We start from the raw sequence: 24,815 nt of genomic DNA, 5'->3' as shown, positions 1-24,815 counted from the left end.
AAAGAAAATTAAGTTGAATTGAATAATTGAAAAGACACAATTACTAATTCACCCCCTTCCCATATTAGTAATTGTCAAGTATTTATTAACATGTGCTTCGACAACTAAGAACAATTTTATTCTCAATCTGCATGAGAAAAACTAGTTTTTTAGTCTCTGTATGTTATTTCATGCATGTTTTTCAAAATTATAAATATAACTTCTTCATGCCATTTTTCCAAATTTTCGTATATAAATACACTTGTACCTTTTTAATTTGGTAAAAATTCTAAATTTCATAGAATTCTGAATTTCGTAGAACACTAAATTTCATAGAAAACCAAATTTTGTCCATCCATGTAGATATACGGTTTTGCAAAACCTACATTTAGCATAAAAAAATTGACATCTGAGGTTAATCTCCAATCCCCATTACTACACCATCATTGTTCATGGGTCCCTTAGTCATTCCAACAGCTAGAGTTCAAAACACAATTGAAACTAGTCAAGGACACAAAGTTTATCAAGTGTTGGTCATATTGTTGTCAACTATTGGCCTTATTATTTTTGTCAAATATTGGCCTTATTATTATTGTCTCCATGGGTAACCTAACCCATTTATTTAATTAGTTTTTTGATAAGGACATAAGTTGTGTATTAGGATGTTTATCAATTTCTTTCACCATTTTCATCAAGTGTTGGTAGCATTGGTGTCATGTCCCCAGGGTATTTCGACCATTCTATTAAACTTCAAATAATCACAAGTCAGGGTTGAGGATTAAGCCTAATCCATGTTCAGGTTGTAATTATCCTAATTCAAATAATGCAACCCCTTGAAAAAATCTCAAGGTTCATCCATGTCACCTAACCTACCATTTCACTATTGAATTCATCGTACCACATGGAATCCTTTAAGTGGTTTCATTTTATACCCATAAATATGCCACTTTGCCACCCAAATGGGCCAAATCCACCTACCACATGTTACTTTTTCAGCATGCCACATCGTTTCCCTTCCACCTGGTGCCACATCATGTGCTACATCATTGGTTTTTATCATCATTGATCATGGGTCCATATTTTGTTTTCAATGTGTTTTCACCTTGTAAATTAGTCAGGGCCACAGTTTCCACTCCATCACATCCCCAAGTGAAACAATTTAACTTGATGCACAAACTAGTTAAGGCCATAGGGTCAGGGTTTTGATGCAAATATTCCCATCGAATGTTGGATAGTTTCTAGTCCCATCTTTTCTAACAACTGAAAATCTTCAAGTTGTTCAACGTAAGCCTATTCCTCAAGCTCACCATTCACAAAAGTTTATTTTACATCCATATGATATACCTTAAACATTTTGTAACTAGAAAATTCTAAAAACATTATGATAGCCTCTAATCTTGCTACCAGAGATTTGTTTTTAACAAAATCTCAACCTTCAACCTAGGCATAGCCTTTGCAAATTAATCTGGTCTTATTTCCCACCATTGTCCATCCTCATTTAATTTATTCCTAAATACCTATTTGGTACCGATGACATTTTTGCTTGTTGGTCTTCGAACCAATTCCTAAGTCCTTTTTTTCTTAATTTGATCGATTTATTCATTCTTATCATTTACCTAATGTCCATCTTGGCTTGTCTGTGAGAAATATCTTAGCTCAATCATGGAAAGCATATAAACACATGCTTGATTGATGGGATTATTTAAAAATGTTTGTGGAATAACATGTTCAGAGTGTTGATTAAACCCAGCGTTTTAGCCTTCTATGCGAGTCCATATTCAGGGGAATGCCCAGATTCTTGAGAAGATTAGTGTGGATTAGGGCAAGGAAAATGTACAGATATATATAATGATAAACATGGGGGAATTTTTTGGAATCGGATGGTAAAAAAAGTCAGTTCTTAATGTAATTGTTATTAATTAAGAGATAATCATGATATGTGAATAAAATTTCTTTTAAAATGATTATTTATTAATTCTCTGTTACTTATCATCATAATACTTATATATAATCAATTATTAATGGTTGAAGACAATAATAGTCATGACTATTATTTTTTATCAAAACTTTTAAGCAAGGCCATTATATGATAACTTTATTATCTAAATGTTATTAATAATGTAAAATTATTGTGAGTAGAAATAATTAATATGATTTTAAAAAAATTATAAGTTAATGTTTAAGATAATTAGAATAGTTGTTATGAGGGTTATTTAAAAGATTGGATTAATTATTTAGGAGATAATTTTTTATGTTAATTTGATAGGTGAATAATATTTTTAAATTGATTATTTATAAATTCTATGATTCCTTATTATTAATGGGTTGTAGTCAATAATAATTACTTATATCATTACTATATAAATGCTTTATGGTTAGAACTATTTTATAATAATTTTTATTAATAATGTAAAATCATTATGAGATGATTAATCTAGGTTAATATGACTAAAGTTTATAAGTTAATTTTTAAATTATTAGAATTTTTGTTATGAGAGGTATGATTATTAAGGGTTTATAGGTATTACTGATGATAAGGCCTTCATCACGGTTTATATCGTTCCTCCTCTTTTCAATTTCTATAACCTCTTTAATTTTTTGTTTTAGGTAATTCTCTTCCTTGATGAGAAGTTTTGCCTCTTCCATACAAATGTAGTGTGAGGAGGAGAAAGCATGTCTAGCAAGAGAATATTTTGAAGTTTTGTTCCTTGATATGTCAGTAGCATGCTCCTTAATCCTAATGTTTAACGATTTGTCAGTTTCACCTATGTATTGTTTTCCACATGAGCAAGGGACTATGTACACCCCTTTTTGTAGTCTAGGGCTTATAGGGTCCTGTGCAAAGTCTACGATTTTCCTAATAGTGTTAGGGGGGTGAATGAAATGCTAACGTTGTGCTTGTTTAGGATTCTTGAAATTTTATCAGTTGTTCCTTTTATGTAGGGTAAAGAAATTTTTGGGAATGTCAAAGGTTTTCTAAATCTTATTTTTCTTTAGGGTTTGTTGGATGGTTTTTTTAATGATGTTTTTATTATAACCATTATGCTCAAATACTTGTCAGATTTGTTTTAGTTCATGTTTTAGGTGTTCAGGGTCAGAAATTATTGAGGCTCTTATAGTAAGGGTTTTAATAATTCCAAATTTTTGCTTGGGATGGTGATGAGAGTTAGCGTGAAGGTATCTTTCAGTGTGGGTTTTATTCCTATAAAATTTGGAGCTAAGTTTCTCATATTTGTGTTTGAACTCCTACATATAAATTACCAACAAAATCATTCAAAAGGTCATGCTTTTGTACATACCTTGAGGGGCCATTTTGGTGAGTTCTCTTAGCCTCCTCACTAACTTATTCTTAAATTTTTTTCATCATCATATTCATCATTGGTATATTCATTTGAGATGATATATGTTGGATTCCTGTGATTGAGAGGAAGAGACTCATCCACTCTTACATCAATGTGATCAACTATTTTTCCTAAGCTTTTGTTATAACATTTGTAACCCTTTCTTTTAGTCGAATAACCTAGTAGTATTCCTTCATTAGATCTAGCATCGAACTTGCCAATATTATCATCATTATTTTTTTTGTAAAATTTGTTTTTGAAGAATTTGAAGTTATTTTATTGTGGTTGGTTTTCCATGGCACAATTCATAGGGAACCTTATCGTTGTTTGGCCTGAAATGAGATTGATTTAAGATATGGACTATTGTATGAATAGTTGTTTGGTAATTTAATTGATGTTAAATTACTTACATGATATCAACTAGGGCTGGTAAACTGATGAAATGTATGTGCACTGTATGTGGTAGGAGCCTTTGTCACTCATCCAATTCCTAAGTTAATTTGAGATATCAAAATGCACATGTTTCTCTATAGCTATGTAAGTAAATAAAATACTCATACAAAATGAAATCAATTATACTTTCCTTGCTTGAATAATGATCACACTCTATTTGAAAGAAACTTCACACTTGCCTCATAAGATCACACTCACACTTGCTTTAAAATAAAATCACTCTTGCTCTTAAAATCACACTTTCTTAAATGAAAAATCACTCTTGAAAACCATACTTGATTAAATGTAAATCACACTTGTACTTGAATGAAAATCACTCTTGAAAACCACACTTGCTTAAATAGAAATCACACTTGTACTTAAATAAAATCACTCTAAAATCACACTTACAAATGAATCTGTTTTAATTTAAAGAAGGATTAGTTTTATAATTGAAAATCACTACAATGTAAAGCTTATACGTCTACTGCTATGTTAGATTATACTCTATCCATGTGCATCTAAAATTTCTCTTCACCTGAACAATAAAATGATTAGTAAAACAATCTCAAACTTGTACCTAAGAATCAAAAAGCAATACTCAAATGAATTGACAAAAATCTACAAGAAATATGAACTGAAATACTAATTGTTAATAAATGAATACCTTACTACCTCGAGGGGTTCCTCCTATGAGAATCAGGTAGCACTATAAAGATTTCACAAGTTAATTATCCATGCATTGAGATTGCACAGTAGGATGGAATCAAAATAGAGTTTTTTTATATCAAAACATAGTGCTTGTTGGAAATAATACTGAGAGGGGGGGGTGAATCAGTATTATCAGATCAGATAAAACTTTTCAATTTCATACTCAGATTCATACACGCAGCTTCAGTTAAGGATATCAGCGTATATATGCGACTTCGTTAAGAGCAAATAGCGTACATGCAGTAATCTTATGATTCAGTTAGCTTATCTTCAGTAAATGCATCAGAACATTATTAACCATATTAACAGTAAATAGGTGCAGTATAACAGAACAGATCATCACACATAAGGCACACACATGAACACCATGATATAAGGTGGAAACCCAATGTGGGTGAAAACCACCTGCTGCAATTTGTTTCTATCTTCCTTCTTTTACAATGTACTGGTGCAGTCCTTTACCAGCATGCAGGCTGCAACCTGCAGAGGGCTACAACCCTCTTAGCTCTTGTACTAGCAGATCTATTTACTAGTACGTAGGTGCTTGCCTACAGAATGCTCCTACCTTTACTCATTCTCCAGTTGCTCCTGGAAGGGAGCTACAACCCCCTGGCTCTTGTACTGGCTGATATGTTTACCAGTACGTAGGCACCAGCCTACTGAACTCTACGATCTTCCCGGGACCACGTTTCATACATTTTCATACTGGATCCATAAAACAACCTGCATCATCAATCTCTGAATCACCCAATACTGAATCACTGAAACCCTGTCAACAACATAGACAACATAACAGTAACCAGATCCAACTTCATCTTCAAATATCATACTTCACATTGTATACGCTACTTGGACAAACCCAACCTTCGTGTATACGCTCTTTTGCCAAAGACAACCTGCGTACAGATCTGCAAATCCTAACTTATAATTCCGCAGCTATATCAGACATCAAAACATACCCAGATCATAACAATAAGCATGCGTCAATAGATCTAGTCTATCCACAGTCAAACCATATGAATATAATCATTCCAAGCCTTGAGATCCCGTTCCATAGTTCATCATCCTCCACATGAGTGAAACCATGGTTCAGATCACCAACCCATAACCAGCATTTGGATCTCACATGTCTTCAGATATTCAAGTCTTTTCAGATGCACTTGCCTAATGATCTTCTTCTCCTTTTATAGTCTTAGGCCTTGCTCAATACCACGGGCCAAAACCATAGTAAAACAATACCATCAACTCAATACTAGGGATCAACACGTCTGTCGAGATACTTTGGTCAAAATCATAGGCTCAAGTACCGAGGACTAACTACCACGGACCAAAAGTAAGCTTTCTGACACGTACACTCTTTTCTGTTCATGAAACTGCGTGTATACCCTACTTGGTATATAGCGAACCTGCGTATACGCGACTTGGTATATAGTGAACCTGCTTGTACACGCAACTTGGTATATAGTGAACCTGCGTGTATATATTTTCTCTTCATACTTGTAGTCTGATCATCAATTCCTTGCTGCTATCCTTCTGCATTATGATTTTTCATTAGTGTGATTTGCCATCAAGGACAACACTTGTCTCATAATGCCAACAATCTCCCCCTTTGGACTTGATGGCAAAGCTAACTTGTCACACTTAGAACTTGATCTTCTTGTTCCTTTGAGTTGTCCTGCATCCCATGCATTTAGTCACATCTGTATATTGATCTAGTTATATGTAATTGAGATGTTCTTCTATGAGAGGGTTGCCATCAAGTACAACACATGCATCATAATGCCAACAATCTCCCCCTTTGGACTTGATGGCAACAACACCAAATCACTCTCCCCCTTTGACATCAAGGGCAAAGGGTGGACCAAGATGTTCTCTTCCTTTGCTGAACATTTCACTGTCCATACTCCCCTTGAGTATCTGTTAAAATCTCTGAGTGATCTCCCCCTTTGTATATGCCAAAGTGTACCAATCTGTCAATGCTCCCCCTGAGTACATGCCGAGTCTCTGTACTGCTGAAGTGTGTTGTTCATGCTCTTCCTGTCTGTAGGCAAGATCTGCAAAAGATGTTCTTCAAGAAGAACATGACTCAATACATCATAAAAGACCTTCCTATCACCAAAGACTCGTACATACATCCATCTCTCAACTAAGTGAGGATATACAAAAATTGACTCATCTACCCAACCAAGTGGGGATACATCAAAAGTTTACATATGACAACCAATCACATTGCATCAATCATCCCAGGCATAGTGGGGAAACCAAAATAGGCCGTTACATGACCTTGACACCATGAAAGAGATACCACAAAAGAGATATATGACATAGAGACGAAATATCTAGAGTAAGACTTATGAATGTCACCAATAACTGATATTGGCAACATCTGTCAATCACCGTTCAGATCAGCAACCAAGAGATCCTTCTGTTCTCCTTTCGCCTTTGTTCCACCTGAAACCAACAACGAATGTGAACTAGAACCAAAAGCTTCTAAGATAATGCCAACAATGCATCATTGGAAGATTATCTGCTCCCCCTGAACCTGTGCCAGATGGTCTCTGTCAGACCCATATCAGACTCTCTGCAACCAACATCTGTCCCTGCTGATTTCCTTAAAAACTCCATATACGCGTCTGCATCCACATAAACAAGCGTATATACGCGGATAGGCCTTATGAAACTCGCGTACAATTATTTCCATATCAGCATCCTGTAAATGTCCTGCAACAAGGTATGTCTGGACATAGATGTCAACTCCTCCTTTTTAAACATCATCCTGAAATCATTCACATTATGTGTGAAACCACCATAGCCATTACATCAACGTCAAGATCTACATGATCCAAGTATCATTACTTGGGAACATCTGCATCAATCAACATATGTAAGTATCAACCTATCATCATATAGATAAGAACTCATCACCATGTCTCCAACAAAGCAACTTTGAGTAGTCATCCATGTATCAACATTATGTATCTTGAGCTCAAGCTCATTTGACAAAACTTCTTGATATCATCAACAACAACAATCCTTATCCACAAGAGTGCCTGCATCATAACTGTATGATCTTTATGCATATGACGACAGCAGCATATGAGTGACTCATCATCAAGTGAGGAAGATGTGTATTCAAGCTTTGTACTTCTCCTTATCCTTATGAAGATCACCATGTAAGCACCATATATGCATCATCAAAGAATCAACCATAAATCTGATCTGAACATCAACTAAGAATCATACGAGATTTTATCATGGACAACTCATAACCACATCATAGCAAGATATATCATTTAGCCATATAAGCATCATCACCAAGGACTAATAACCATAATGCCAACAATGAATTATTAAAGGCATATGCTCCCCCTCAACCTGTGCCATCTGTTTGCTGTTAGATCTGAACATGCATACATCAGTAGTAAGCATCAAGACATCATCATCATCAAGTTAGGATTAAAGCACTTCTAGCATCTTACAAGTATCAAGACATTTCAAGACATTCTCAGCAGACTGTAACTGTTAACCAATAGAGCAGATACTGGATTGAATCATATCAGACTCCTTTTCTGAGCCTGTCCCCACTGCTTTTCCACAGACTGACATATACGCGACTTTGCAGTGTCTAGCTCGCATATATACGCGACTTCCCTTTATGGAACTTGCGTATGAGATTCAGGATACTGACGTTTTACACTTTCAGCTCCCTCTGAGTCTGTTATGTCTGTGCTGTGATGTATCTGAGTACATTGTGTTGTGCCACATCTTTCTGACTGTACGTCCTTCTTCTTCCATATCTTTAAGTGTGATGATGTTTTCTCCTTTTGGTGTGATGTCCGTCCTTTGTTCCTACATTCCTTTGCTATATGTCCAAGTTTGTTACATGCATAACATCTTACATGTTTCATATTCCTCCTGTAGCAATCAACAGCTTTGTGACCAAACATATTGCAAGCAAAGCAATATCCATTGAAGTACCTTGAATGTGATGATCTTTCTGCATGATGGTCTTGAACTCTTCTTCTTCCACATTTGGCTGCAACATGTCCAAGATTATGACATACATAACATTCAACATTATTCATAGGAGGAGTAAAAGACTTTCTTTGAAGAATTTCTTTCCTTGGTTGATGATGAGATTGACCTTTCATCTCCTTGTTGATCATTTTGGATTTCTCTTTATAGTTCCTTGCCTCACCTTGTGAACTAGATTCACCTTCAACAGATTCATGAAAACCAAGACCAGTCTTGATAGCAGGAGACCTTTGACTACTAAGAATATCATCCAGGGCTTTAGTACTATCTTGAAATCTCAACAGTTTATCCTTTTCTTCTAGTTTACCTTTCAAGATATTTACCTCAACTTGAAGTTGTTCCTCCTTTTCTAGACATTGCTTCTTCATATCTTCTTCAGCTTTCCTTCCTTCTTCCAACTGATGCCTTAGTTTGAGAATCTCCTTTTCTTGTTCTTCATTCAGATCCTGTTGCATTTGACGAATTCTGAAGGCACATTCCAGTTGAGATTTTAAGCTGATATCTTCGTTTACCTGTTTTTCAATTGCTTGGAGTAGATCTTTATTCTGCTTCTTAGATTCTTCAAGATCTTCCTTTAGCGAGCGGATCGTGGCTTCAAGACTTTCATAGTAACTGGATCTATCTCTGAGATTCTTGATGGTTGTGCTTCTTTCATTGACTTCATCTTTTAATGATGTCAGTTCACCCTGCAACTTTTGACATTGATTTTCCTTGTCCTTGAGTAACTTTCTTACCTTGTTTCCTTCCTCTGATTGAGCTTTTAGTTTGGTAACTTCTTCTTTGAAAGCACATTCCCTTTTGTTCAATAGATCTTGTTGATCTTTAATTTTGTCTGTAAGCCTTCTAAATACTGCCTCTATTTGATATCTTTCTTTTTCACCCATAAGAGCAAGTTTAGTAGTTTCACTATCACTTCCATCTCTTTCACAAGGAAATATGGCTGGAACATCAGAGGATAACACATTCATACCTGATAATGATTCTGAATCTGATTCTGAATCTGAAGAGCTTCTTATACCTAATCCCCAATCGATTCTCCCACTGTCATAGTCCTTCTGAGATGTCTTCTTCTTCTTATGAGCTTTCTTCTTAAGCTTCTTTCCCATTGCTCCACGGATCTCCTTCAAGTGATCAAGCTTCTATCAAAGGACCTGCTCTGATACCAATTTTTGGAAATAATACTGAGAGGGGGGGGTGAATCAGTATTATCAGTCAGATAAAACTTTTCAATTTCATACTCAGATTCATACACGCAGCTTCAGTTAAGGATATCAGCGTATATACACGACTTCGTTAAGAGCAAATAGCGTACATGCAGTAATCTTATGATTCAGTTAGCTTATCTTCAGTAAATGCATTAGAACATTATTAACCATATTAACAGTAAACAGGTGCAGTATAACAGAACAGATCATCACACATAAGGCACACACATGAACACCATGATATAAGGTGGAAACCCAATGTGGGTGAAAACCACCTGTTGCAATTTGTTTCTATCTTCCTTCTTTTACAATGTACTGGTGCAGTCCTTTACCAGCACGCAGGCTGCAACCTGCAGAGGTGTTATAGACATTTTTGTGCCTTACAACATTGAGCATGAAATGTCCATAATCTAAGGGATCCAAAGTCCCTAAACATGTTGTTCCTACCCCTAGAGGAACAAGGCTAACAAACCACAACAATTCACAGAAGTTCTCCACCAGAAACTGCTCAAAAACAAGTCAATTCAGGATCATGTCAATGGCTCCACTGACTGTCTGCGCTAAATGTCAAAGCCAACACTAGCTACCTGCGCTGAATGTCAAAGCCAACACTGGCTACCTGCGCTGAGCGAGAGTGGACATGTGGCAAGCTCATTTCTCAAGGTGTCAAAACCCAGGAAGCTTCCAAAATGACACTTGCCTCAGGGAATTCGACTGGTGATGAGTAAGAGGTTCCAAATCTCCAAGTGGAAGCAAGAACCTCCAAGTGGAATCAAGAACTGACAGAGGGAGAGGACACTAGTCAGATCTCAAGCTGACTCATCCTCTCTCCAAAACATCTATATATGGATCTCTCCTCCATGAGATCTAGAGGCTGGAATTTTGTTATTGCAAAGAATTGTTGTTGGTTTGAGACTGGAATCATTGGGTGCTTAATGCTTTGAAGGGAGGTGAAGATAGGAATTCCATTTTGCTGGGAAGGAGATGCTGGATTGGAGCCCTCTAGGTTGTATCTCTTCCTGAACCTTGTTATTCATCAATAAAGCTATCTTGGTTTTCTCCTATATACTGATGTATCTTTGATGTATGATTGCATTAGTATGTTTAGTTTACTTCTAATCCTGAACTAGTTATGTTTATGAATCAATGTCTTTGTGTAGTGTTCTTCTCTTGTGATCTTGCAGAGACCTGTTGAAGCTGGGCGAGCAAGAAGGCAAGTAGCTGTGAACTCCCAAAGAGAAGAGAAACCGGATCGAGGGACAAACGGAAGACACCGGTTAGTCCATCCATCTCTCTTCATTCTTAATTCATAAAGGAAGAATACTAGAATAGTTGTCTCTGTTTGTTGCTAAGGCACTGTCACACCTTAGGTGGATAGGATCGTCCTGCATAGGCATTTTTCCCCACAACAAGAGGGCTACAACCCTCTTAGCTCTTGTACTAGCAGATCTATTTACTAGTACGTAGGTGCTTGCCTATAGAATGCTCCTACCTTTACTCGTTCTCCAGCTGCTCCTGGAAGGGAGCTACAACCCCCTCGCTCTTGTACTGGCTGATATGTTTACCAGTACGTAGGCACCAGCCTACTGAACTCTACGATCTTCCCGAGACCACGTTTCATACATTTTCATACTGGATCCATAAAACAACCTGCATCATCAATCTCTGAATCACCCAATACTGAATCACTGAAACCCTGTCAACAACATAGACAACATAATAGTAACCAGATCCAACTTCATCTTCAAATATCATACTTCACATTGTATACGCTACTTGGACAAACCCAACCTGCGTGTATACGCTCTTTTGCCAAAGACAACCTGCGTACAGATCTGCAAATCCTAACTTATAATTCCGCAGCTATATCAGACATCAAAACATACCCAGATCATAACAATAAGCATGCGTCAATAGATCTAGTCTATCCATAGTCAAACCATATGAAGATAATCATTCCAAGCCTTGAGATCCCGTTCCATAGTTCATCATCCTCCACATGAGTGAAACCATGGTTCAGATCACCAACCCATAACCAGCATTTGGATCTCACACGTCTTCAGATATTCAAGTCTTTTCAGATGCACTTGCCTAATGATCTTCTTCTCCTTTTATAGTCTTAGGCCTTGCTCAATACCACGGGCCAAAACCATAGTAAAACAATACCATCAACTCAATACTAGGGATCAACACGTCTGTCGAGATACTTTGGTCAAAATCATAGGCTCAAGTACCAAGGACTAACTACCATGGACCAAAAGTAAGCTTTCCGACACATACGCTCTTTTCTGTTCATGAAACTGCGTGTATACCCTACTTGGTATATAGCGAACCTGCGTATACGCGACTTGGTATATAGTGAACCTGCTTGTACACGCGACTTGGTATATAGTGAACCTGCGTGTATATATTTTCTCTTCATACTTGTAGTATGATCATCAATTCCTTGCTGCTATCCTTCTGCATTATGATTTTTCATTAGTGTGATTTGCCATCAAGGACAACACTTGTCTCATAATGCCAACAATCTCCCCATTTGGACTTGATGGCAAAGCTAACTTGTCACACTTAGAACTTGATCTTCTTGTTCCTTTGAGTTGTCCTGCATCCCATGCATTTAGTCACATCTGTAGATTGATCTAGTTATATGTAATTGAGATGTTCTTCTATGAGAGGGTTGCCATCAAGTACAACACATGCATCATAATGCCAACAGTGCTTACAAATAAAATTCCAATCTCCTTTAGCTATGCTGAGAGGCATATTTATAAAATCCTTATGCAATAAATGTTTTCAGAGCTTTACACCTATGCTAATTGACATTGGTTATAATTAACTTAAGAGCTAATATGTCGTAATCTTGCTCATGATTTTCTATCAACGCAGCAAATCTTGAGGTGGAAAATATGCATCTCGCTCGATTGATTCACCTTCCACGATGGCTGAATTATCCTTTGCCCGAACTAATAGAGTGCCTTCTTCATCGATCTCGCTTTTGAAAATAGGAACAAATCGTTATCCCAACTAATTTTCAACTACCCATGTGCCATGTTTCTCGACTGAGGCTCTGCATCCTATCGAACTTTGGACTTAGCTGCATAAACATTCATTAGTTACATAAGCACTATAATTCAGTGGCTTGGGTATATATTAAGTTAAATAATAAATACAAATGACAGTTATGAAATATAAGATGATTATGTACGTACTATGCTTTCAACCTTGTAAATTGATAACCAAATTGTAGTTATCATGGTCAAAAAGGAAGGATTATAGTGAGAAAGGGTTGTAAAAAAGAAGCAATTATGGGGTTCAACATTCCCCCTCATGGAAGACATTACATGTCCTCATGCAAGATTTAAAAATTTGTGAGTCCTTCCTATTACTGAACCTCGTCAGATACTTGAGCAAGGACACCCAAGTTACTCCTTATTGATTTGTTAGCAGTGATTGTCATCCTTGGCTTTTTCATCAAAATTCTGTGTTGTAGGCCTATAATCTTCCTCTTAAGAAATTTGTTCTGAGCTATCAATTTATTATTTTTCTTATACCACAAACCAAGGTGTAGCAGGATGTTGTCATTATGAGTTATGTGGATTTCATCATGTGCCTTTACTACTTCATTCTCCTTCTTTAGATGTCTATTCAGTATTTCTAATTCATAAATTTCTTGTTTGAGGGTTTCTTCAACTTGATGTTCTCCTGAAATATCAGAATTCACAGCTTCATTTTCTCCTTGGTTTGAAGATGATGCAATGATTTTACCTGTAGAGTTTTTTCCAAGGACTCTATTTAGTCATAAATTTCTTGCTACATAGGATCAATCTATAGAGTTCTTCTAACTGGACAGGAAACTATTGGTGATCACATTGGTGATGATGGAGTTCTAGGTTCCATTTCTTCTTTCTCTAAATCAAAAAAATCTGGGGACTATTAAGGCATTTCATGCATTGTTTTATTGAGCCTTGCAATCTTCTTATGGAAGATGATGGTTTAGATGACGATTTAATAATAAGGGTTGCTTCTTAACCTTTCCTTGCTCTATTTTTTCTTGCTCTGTTTTCTCTTTATATGGATTTCCTTCCTTAGTGCTAGTTACCTTTCTCTTAAGATTTGTCTTTTTAAGATTTACTAACATATCTGCGAGAGGAATCTCATCCTCTAAATGCTTCTCTTATTCTAGATGTGAGTTATCTTTTATGGGTATCTTCCTTCTACTTTTCTTTGTTCTACCACTGGGCTCTTCTAAATCTGCTTCCTTGAAATCATTTCTAACTAAGAAATCTTCCCAACCAATGTTTCTAAGATTTTCTTTAATCAATATTTTTACTAGAACATGATGATATACAGAACTATCTATAGATTGAATTTTTCTTTGAATGCTACCAGCCATTTTTCTTAAGCTTTGAAGTAGAAAATATGCTAGGTTAATTTCATTTCCATCTAGAAAATCCATCATTAATCTTGCATGCTATAAGAACATATTACCAATTTTGCTGCACAATTTATAAACTTTTGAATGATTAGCAATAGATTTCTCCATTCATTCTTCAAGGTCATGACTGGTGTTCCATTTTTAAACTTAGAAATGTCCATACCTGGATTCTTGAGAAAAACCCTCCATTCTCTTTCCTCAATTCTTCTGTTCTTAAACCAACTTTCTCCAATTCTTGGCAATCCCGTGTTTTTTTCTATGAAGGATTCTGTCAACACCAGCTTCACGTCCCCAATTTTTTCTTCAATATCGTCATATACCCGAGAAGAATATTTTGTTACCTACTTCTCATGGCCATCAAATTTCTCCACAAATTCTAGCCACTGAACTTGCTACAACATTTGTTTGACCTATGTGTATCCCTCCAAAAACCTAATTCTATTTGGCTCTAATCTTACAATGACCTCCATGGCAGAGGAAGTCTAAACACAATCGCTCTTTTGACAGGTTTAAGGAATAGGAAGAAATCTGAGTGTGAAACGAGTTACGAAAACAAATTTTAGGCGAGGGCGGTATTAGCACTTAAAAGAGGGTTGAGTGAAATGGAAGTGTTCAACATGCAAAGGAATGATGAATGGAGAGGCAAGGGTCATTTTTGAATTACATCACGGTTAAACCCTAACTTGGTTGACAGGACATTGATATTTTCAATAAACCAAAGTCGTGTGAAAGCAATTAAGGGTAATCATTATTTAGTATGGCAGTAGCAATGGTTACTCACCATTTTATTTCATAATGAAAATGTTATACCTTTATTATATAACTCAATATTTACATACCTTTGCTCCTTTTTCTTACTAATTTTGTTTTTTGTTTTGTAGGTTGTCCAGTTGCTTCAGCTGCAATCTTCATTGGATTTTGATTTTTTCATAATTTCCATTTGCTCTAGTCATAATCTGCCAATTCAACTACCGAATTCTGTTAGAGCTGTAGATTGTTGACAACTCTGTAGCTGCATTATTTCAAAGGAGAAAAAGATGAATGAAAAGAAAATGGGATTAGAATAGGGAAAATAAAATCTAAGCTACCAAGAACTCTTGGTTTTCAACTTGAATTTTTCTATATAAACATGCCAACAATGTTGGTTTTCATGTTTATACAATTTTATTTTATTTTTTATTTTTTATTTTTTATTTCTAGTATTCTTCTTCTTTTTCTTTTTAGTTAATTAATTAATTAATTTGAAAAATAAAGTAAAAGACTAAGTTGGAGAGGAATAAGAGCCTTCCTTGACCAACTTCAAATTAGGATTTTCCTATAGATTTCTTATGAATTCCTCCCTTGGTAATGGTTTATGATATATTTGTAATCTATGACCATTTACAAGGAAGGTTACCTTCTCTTCATCAATAGTTCTGATTCTGATTACTCCATTATCAAAGAAAGTTTCAATCTAATATGGACCAAGCCAATGAGTTTGAAATTTTCCTTGAAGATCTTTAAATTTTGAATCAAAATGCAATGCCCAATCACCAGGTTGAAATTTTCGTTCTTTGATAAACTTATCAGGACACCTAGATCTTTGCTACTAGACTTTATTTTTTCTTTGAATAGCATCTTGGCACATCTCATCAAGTTCATTCAATTGCTTCATTCTTTATCTTTTGGCTTATGATAAATCAAGACCTAATTTGGTTATTGTTTTAAAAGTCTTTATCTGAAACTCAACAGGAAACAAGACTTATTTTCCATAAAGAAGTTCATAAGGAGTGTATCTAATTTTATTTCTCCATGTGGTATGATATGCCCACAAAGCTTCTGGAAGATTTTCTGCCCAATCCCTTCTATGCAAATGCACAGTTTTGGTAAGAGTTTCTTTAATTACTTTGTTGGTAGATTCAACTTGTCCATTGGCTTGTGGATGATATGGAGTTAACCTTTTATGTTTTATTTTGTATTCCTCCATTATGTTTTATACCAGCTTGGATGTAAATTGAGTGCCTTGATCTATCACAACTTCCCATGGGACACCAAAACAAGTGAAAATATCCTCAAAAAGAAATGAAACTACAACATTTTCAGTAGCAGAAGAAAGTGCTTTAGCTTCTATCCATTTTGTGACATAATCTGTACAAACAAGAATGTACCCTTTTTGTCTTGATGGAATATTGATTGGACTAACAAATCCAGAGGCCATTTTTCAAAAGGTTCAATAAGTACCTGAGGCTGTAAAGGAATTTCAACTAAAGGAATAGGTTTTTGTAGAATTACATCTAGATTCACAAGACCATGCAATTTACTAAAGCACAGTACAAGAATCTACTTCTACTTTCAACCAGTGGAAGCCAATACATTGATGAAAATAATATGAGCAAGAAGAAGACAAATCAATGGCACATAACACAATAAGTTCTCCTAGGGAAAGCCATGGTCAAAACCTCACCTATCTGTATTATATTAAATCAGAAATATGAGTGAAGATACAAAGCTTGTTCTCACTATAAAAATTCTGCACAAGTATGCTCAACTCTCTACCTCACAAGCCCACTATTATCCAACACTTAGCCAATTTCCACTACCTTCGAAGCCCCTATTTCCTTGCACAATTATTAGGATGAATAGCTTGTATTTAAAGGGAATTCATGCTTCCAAAATTGCGCAATCCAAACATAGGTCCTACTCTGATTGCATGCATAATATTTACAACTCACTAAATCATACAATTGATAGTACAATGTCCCTACACTCTAGTCTCAACTAGTTCTTTCTTTAAAGTGGCATGCATGAGTTTCTCATGAGGGAATCTTCAGTTAACTGGATTAACACTTGTGGATGCATGAGTGCACCAACTAACTGTTAGTCCTCTATTACTTCCACAAACAGTTAGAACTAATTTAACTAACCATAACTCAGTAAACTGAGTTAATCTAAATACAACTCAAATAAACTCATCCTAGATCCCCAAAATTTAGGGGGAACATATACATGACTACAGAAAGACTTCGAACTCGAAATTCCTAAGATAATTAATTTAATTAAGCTTAATTAACTATTTACAGGCTGCTATGAGAATAGAATTCGATTTTAATGCATAGTTTAATTCAAGGAAAAATTAAACTGGAATTTCTTGTTGCCATTTCTCAACACTCCCTCTCAACAAGAAAGGGATTATCAGCTACCCCGATCCTATCTCTGTGAAACTCGAATTTACATCTCAACAATTCCTTTATCAAAATGTCAACATCTTTCTCCTTTGTGGGAATGTACTCTAACAACATTACCTGCCTCAATACACAATATTTGAGATGATATCGGATATCAATTTGCTTGGACCTATCATCAAAAACTGGATTTTCAAAGATTATGATACAACTTTGATTATCACAGAAAATCACAGTTGGATCCATTTTCTTACAAAAAAAACCAAACATGATATTCCTCATATAGATAGCCTCACATGTTTCCTGACTCGCAACCATGTACTATGCCTCTGCTGAAATGAGTGCAACCAATCTTTGTTTTGTGTTATACCAAGAAACTACCACTGACCCAATACTGAAGATCCCTCCTGATGTGCTCTTCCTTTCGCATGAACTCCCTACCCAATCTAAATCTATGAAGCTTGAATCTTCACTCCCTCTGTCCATATGTACCATAATCCGTACTGAGAAGTGCCCCTGAGGTATCTCAATACATGCTTTGCCTCCTTCCAATACAGCTTGGTAGGCCTAACCATTGCTTGACTAAGCTGGTTAATTGTATAGCATAAATCCAATCGTGTGTTCAAAAAGTACATGAGTGAACCCACAAGATACTTGTAAACAGTAGTTTCCACTACCTCTCTCAATGTAGCATCCTCCTTCCTCCAGTTACCAGCTAGAGGAGTCCCCATAGGCTTGCAACTCTCCATGTGGAACCTCCTACGTATCTTGTTGGCATACTTTGTTTGAGATACAAAAATCTCCCCATGACCCTGCCATACTTCCATGCCTAGAAAGTAATGCATGAGGCCCAAGTTCTTCATCCCAAACTCTCTTGCAAGGTCCTCCTTGCAATATTTGATCAACTAATCATCACTTGTTAGTATGATATCATCAACATAAACTACAATGATCAACAATTTACCTTCCACCTCTATGTGGTACGGGTTTGCATCTGCTTCACTCTTCGTGAAGCCCAACCTGGTGAAGTAGTTAGCTATCCTGGTGTACCAGGCACGAGCTACTTGCTTCAGTCCATAAAACCCTCTCTTGAGTTGACACACATGTGACTCACAATCAAAGGTTTCAAAACCTTCAAGCTTCTCTATGTACACCTCTTCCTCAATTTTTCCATTAAGGAAAGTTGTCTTCACATCCTTCTGAAGTATCTTCCAACCCATCTGTGCTGATAGTGAAAATATATATATGATCAATGAGTAGCTTGCAACAGGAGCAAAGGTCTCATCATAGTCAATCCCCTCTACCTGTGAAAAGCCACGGGCCACAAATCTAGCCTTATGCTTCTCCACACTACCATCTACAGCTTGCTTTACCTTGTAAAGCTAACGAGATCTCACCACGGACTTATCCTCTAGTCATAGGACCACATCCCAAACACTGTTATGAAATATGGAGTCATACTCCTCCACAATGGAATCAACCCAAACCAGCTGTTGCACTACTTCCTTAAAGGAATATGGCTCTGTCAAAACACATCCACTCATAAGAGCCATGTATCTAGTGTACCTATCAAGTGACCTCCTTTGTCTATGTTGTGATGTGGGCACTCCCACATTCTCTCTAGCATCCGACAACAATCTATCCACCTCTCTGGTGAAATTTATCCCATCTCTGGAAGACTTTGCTTGAGTGGATGTCTCCACTCCCGATTCTTTGCATGTGGCTGCTCCACGTCAGTCTAAGGCTCCTCAACCTTAGGAGCTAAAATCTTCTCAATCACATGTAGTTGAAGCTCCCTTTCAAGGGAAACTCGCATGGCCTTCTCCTTATCGAATCTAACATCCCTGCGAACCATTGTCATCTTGTTGGTTGGAAAGTACACCCAATAGTTGTGAGGTGTATCAGTGTACCCCACAAATATCCCCAACCCTGTTGTCATCTCAAGCTTCCTCCATGCATCTTTTGTCACATGGAAATATACCGATGATCCAAAAATCTTGAAGTGACCAATATCTGGCCTCTGACCGAAATAAGCCTCCTCTGGTGTCTTCATGCCAAGTATTCGATGTGGGCCACAGTTCTAAAAATAAACCATTGCGTTGCATGCCTCGCCCATAAGTGTAGTGGGAGACCCTGATCATGCAACATCTCCCTAGCTACACCTACTATGTTTTTGTTCTTCCTCTTGACCACCACATTCTACTGAGGGTTATGGGGTGTCGTCAACTCCCATTTAAACCCTTCCACTGCACAGGAGTTCTTAAACTTGTTCAATACATACTCACCACCGTTATCACTCTGTAGAGCTTTAACCTTCTTTCCTGACTCTTTCTTTACCAATGCTTTAAACTCACAAAACTTTGTGAATGTTTGATCATTTTTCTGCATGAAAAATATCCTGTATTTTTGAGAAAAGTCATCAACAAATATAACATAATACCTATGTTTAGCCATGGATGCTATTGAGAATGGTCCACAAACATTTGAACTCTCTCTCTATATATAATAACCTTTGCTCGACTGTCTCTGTCGTGAAAGGAAGACCTGGTGTATTTACCCAAAGTACACCCCTTGCATGTATCAAATTTCTCTATAGTACCTTCGAGAAAACCAATGGAGATCTGTTGCGTGATCTTCAAAGCCCCATGATGTAAGTGACACAATCCCCTGTGCCACAACTCACCCCTCTTAGCTCTGCACCATCTTGACTTTTGTGCTCAAAGCAACACAATCCTCTACCTCCAACTTATAAAGATTCTTCACCTAAATCCCTATATTATTTACTTGACCCGTGGATATGTGTCGAAGGAACTCCTTTCCTTTCGAGAAGATCACATCATAGCCTCTATCCTCAAGCATTGCAACAAATACCAAGTTCTTATTCAGCTCGGGCACATACATAAAATTCTTCAAGGTGAGTGGAATCCCATGCTCCCTCTGAAAGGTAACCAAGCCCAATCCAATAGCATTATACCTCTCATCGTCACCCATCTCGATATGCATCTGGAGATATTTCTCCTCTAGGTCACCGAATAACTCCATGTCGCCAGTCATGTGGAATAAAGCTCCACTATATAAGTACCATACACTTACCATCACTGATTACACCATGCATGCAATGAGGGAAAAGTCCAATTTGAATTGAGATGCCAAAGCCTCACCCATCGCTCCTCTTGAGGACTTCTTCTTAGACTTCTTGAGTGGACAATTTGTAGCAAAATGGCCCAGTTTATGACAATGAAAACATTTCACTTTCTTCATGTCTTTCTTCTTACCTCCATGGCAAGAATCCATTTTGGAATGGGAATCTTTCCCTTTCCCCTTCCTCATCTTAATCTCTAAGGCATAGTTCTCTTCATCATTAGTCTTTGATGAAGATCCATCCCTGGTGTTCCTCATGATCTCCTCCTGCATCACATATGACCAGAGTCGTTCCCAATCCGACAGCTTCTCCTGACCATTGACAGAGTCTTGATAACTATGCCAACTCTTTGGGAGTCCCTAAGAGCAAGACTTACCACATCATCATTGGCGACTGTGATTCCAACACTTTGAATTTTATCACGACATTAAGTGAACTTGGTCAAGTATTTTGGAATAGTCTTTCCTTTCTCCATTTTGATTTTTCAAAGTTTGTCCTTTAGTGCCAATTTCCATTGGTCACTGTTGTTCTAATATAAGTCCATCAATTCTTTCCACATAGGATATGGAGTTTCCTTTCTATGGAGACTTGAGACAATGTGGTCTCGAACACCCTCAAGGATTATTTGCCTCTCCTTCACCACACACTTCTTCCATCTGGCCAAATTCTATGCATCCGATGTTGCTAGCTTATGAATGTCTTGATCAACAAATTCCTTCAAGCGATTATCTTCCAGCACAGCCTCCATTCTATCCCTCCAGGCTATATAACTTGAGTTGCCTTCCAATGCATACTCAAACCACAAACCATAGAACGCCATTTGGCAATCCTGAAGTATGTATTAAAAATTTGAATTTCACCTGTAAATCAAAACTCAAAACTTTGAAACCTCCTCTAGTATATTGAATTCAGCTCCAATACCATGTAGAATTTCCAATAGATTCACAAGCTCATGCAATTTAATAAAGCATAGGACATAAATCTACTTCTACTTTCAACCAACAGAAGCCAATAGATCGATGAAAAACAATATGAACAAGAAGAAGACAAATAAATGGCACATAACACAATAAGTTTTCATGGGGAAAGACACTACTCAAAACCCCGCCTATCTCTATTGCATTAAATCAGAAATATGAGTGAAAATACAAAGCTTGTTCTCACTAGAAAAATTCTGCACAAGTATGCTCAACTCTCTACCTGACAATATTGTTATTAGCCAACACTTAGCACACTTCTACTGCCTTACAAACCCCTATTTCCTTGCACAATTCCTAAGAGGAATAGCCTATATTTATTGGGAATTCATGCTTCCATAACTATGCAATCCAAACATAGGTCCTAATCTGATTGCATGCACGATAAAATCATACAACTAACAGTACACTGTCCCTACACTCTACTCTCAATTGGGTCTTTCTCTGAACTAACATGCATGATTTCCTCATGAGGGAATCTTCAATTATCTAGAGTAACACTTGTGGATGCACCAATGCACCAACTAACTGTTAGTCCTCTATTAGTTCCACAAACAATTAGAACTAATTTAACTGGCCATAACTCAGTAAACTAAGTTAATCTAATTACAACTCAAATAAACTCATCCTGGACCCCTAAAATTTAGGGAGAGCATATACATGACTACATAAAGACTTCCAACTTGAAATTCCTAAGGTAAGTAAGTTAATTAAACTTAATTAACTATTTACAAGTTGCTACAATTATAGAATTCAATTTTAATTCAAAATTTAATTCAAGGACAAATTAAACTGGAATTTCTTGTTTCCATTTCTCAACAGTTTTCTCATTCTCTAACAACTGTCACATCTCTTAACATATTCATTGGCATCCTTAAAAAGAGAAGGCCAATAATATCCTAAGAGAAGGATTTTATAAGCAGTTCTTTTATCAGCAAAATGTCCTCCACATGGATCATCATGAAAAGCCTTCAATATCTCTAGTATTTCATCTTCTCTAACACATCTTCAAATGATTAAGTCAGGTCCTGTTTTGTACAATTCTTCTTTTATCCATGAATACGTTGAACTAGTTTGAATAACCTTCTTTTTCTCTTGAGGAGACAAGTATGATGGTAACTTCCTTGTAGCCAAATAATTAGAAAAACCTACAAAGTAAGGAGATTAATAGATACTATAAAAAGATATTCATAAGGAAAATTATCCTCTACAGGGACATCATTATTATCATTTTTTGATTCTAGATAGAAATTCAGCAACTATGTTTTTTTTCTAGGTCTATCCAAAATAGTAGTATCGAATTCTTGTAATAAAAATAGCCATCTTGTAATTCTGCCATTTTTCATTGGTTTATTCATTAAGTATCTAATTGCATAATGATCTGTGTGTATGAAGGTTTCATAACTAGTGATGTAATGTCTAAATTTATTGATGGCATGTACAACAACTAAAAACTCCTTTTTCATTATAGTGTAATTTAACTCTGGAGGAGTCAAATTTTCACTAGTGTAATAAATGGCATAATGAGTTAAATCCTTCTATCTTAATATTTCTCCTCAAGTTGTATCTGAGGCATCAGTGGAAATCTAGAAAGTTAGTTTCCAATTTGGTCCTCTTAAAATGGGTGCTTTAGAAATATTTTCTTTCAATGGTTCAAAAGCTTTTTGGCAGTCAGAATTCTATATCAATTCACAATCTTTTGTGAGCAATTTGAAAAGTGGACAAGCTATTTTTGTAAATTTTTCTATGAATCTTCTATAATAACCAGTAAAACCAAGAAAAATTCTAACATCTCTTTAACAAGTTGGAATTGATAATTTAGGAATAACTTCCACTTTAGATGTATCCACTCTAATTCCATTTCCCAAAATATGGTGTCCTAAAATAATTCCCTTAGTAAACATCATAAAACTTTTTTCATGACTTAATGAGAGATTTGCTTCTTTACATCTAATGAGAATTGTTTCCAAATTTTTAAGAGCTTCTTCAAAAGAATTTCCATAGACAGTAAAATCATCCATTTAAACTTCTACACATCATGAATTAGATCAGAAAAAATGCCTAAAAAATCCCTTTGGAATGTTGCAAGTGCATTACATAACCCAAAAGGAAGTACCTGGTAAGCATAGGTTCCCCATGGAAAGGTAAAATTGGTTTTATCTTGATATTTTAGAGCTACTTGGAACTGGTTATATCAACTAAAACCATCAAGAATGAAAAATATTATTTTCTTGTTGATGTATCTAAGACTAGACCTATAAAAGGATGTGGAAAATGGTCTTTTAAAGTAGCTTTATTCAATTCCCTATAATCAATGCATACTCTCCATTTTCCATTATTTTTTGGAACAATTACCAATGGTGAAACCCACTCGCTATCTGCTATTGGATAAATGAAATTCACATTTAACAATTTTTGTAATTCCTCTTTAACAATTTCCCTTAAATTTGGATTCATTCTTCTCTGGAATTGTCAGATTGGTTTGGAATTTTCTTCAATATAGATATGATGTATACAATTGTTAGGATAAATTCCTTTCATATCATTGTATTCCCATGCATAAGCAGAGGAATGTTCTTGTAACATATTTATTAATTCTTCCTTTTGAGATTCTTCCAGATTATCATTAATATTTAAAGTTTTCCCTGGAAAAATTTCTATTAAAGAATTGCCAAATTTTTCCATAGAATGTAAAGACATTTGACGAGATGATAGATATTCAATATTACATTGTTCTTGAAAACTTTGACTAGATTCACAATATGAAGAAGATTCATTATTTTCCATTAGATTTAAAATATGATCTTCTTCATCTATTTGTGAAGTAGAAAATATTTGTCATATATCAATATCATCATCTATCCATTCTTCACTTTCTACCTCTATTTTTGTTTTTGCAAGAGGATATAATGTGAATTTTTTTGTTGAACTTCCATCGGAGATAAACATATCACTAGATCTACAACATATAAAAACATCAGTTGTAGCTAACCATGGTCTTCCTAGAATTAATGGATTTCCCCCTAAATTATTCTTGGGTGTCAAGAACAGAAAGTCAACAAGATATTCCCAAGAATCTAAGAATACAAATATATCTTCTAACACACCATCAGGTTTGATAATAGATCTATCTGCTAATTTCAATAATGTAGGTGTATATTGAAGATTAGGAAGTTTCAATTTACTCATAGTTTGTTTACTCATGATGTTCATGGCTGCTCCTAAATCAATAAATGTGTTTGGAATTTCAATACCATTGATGTGTGTTTTCACAATGGGACTCCATGGATCAAAATATTTCTAAATTGTTGTTTTTCCCATCATGATATCTATAATTTTTTCGACAAACTGAATTATTTTAACTTGTTTTCTTTCCGTTCTAGGTTTTTTAATACTT

The sequence above is a fragment of the Pinus tabuliformis genome, chromosome X (assembly GCF_031772625.1).
Source record: "Pinus tabuliformis cultivar Carrire ecotype Pingquan chromosome X, CPIR1, whole genome shotgun sequence".
NCBI lineage: Eukaryota > Viridiplantae > Streptophyta > Pinopsida > Pinales > Pinaceae > Pinus > Pinus tabuliformis.
This window is presented reverse-complemented; position numbering follows the sequence as displayed.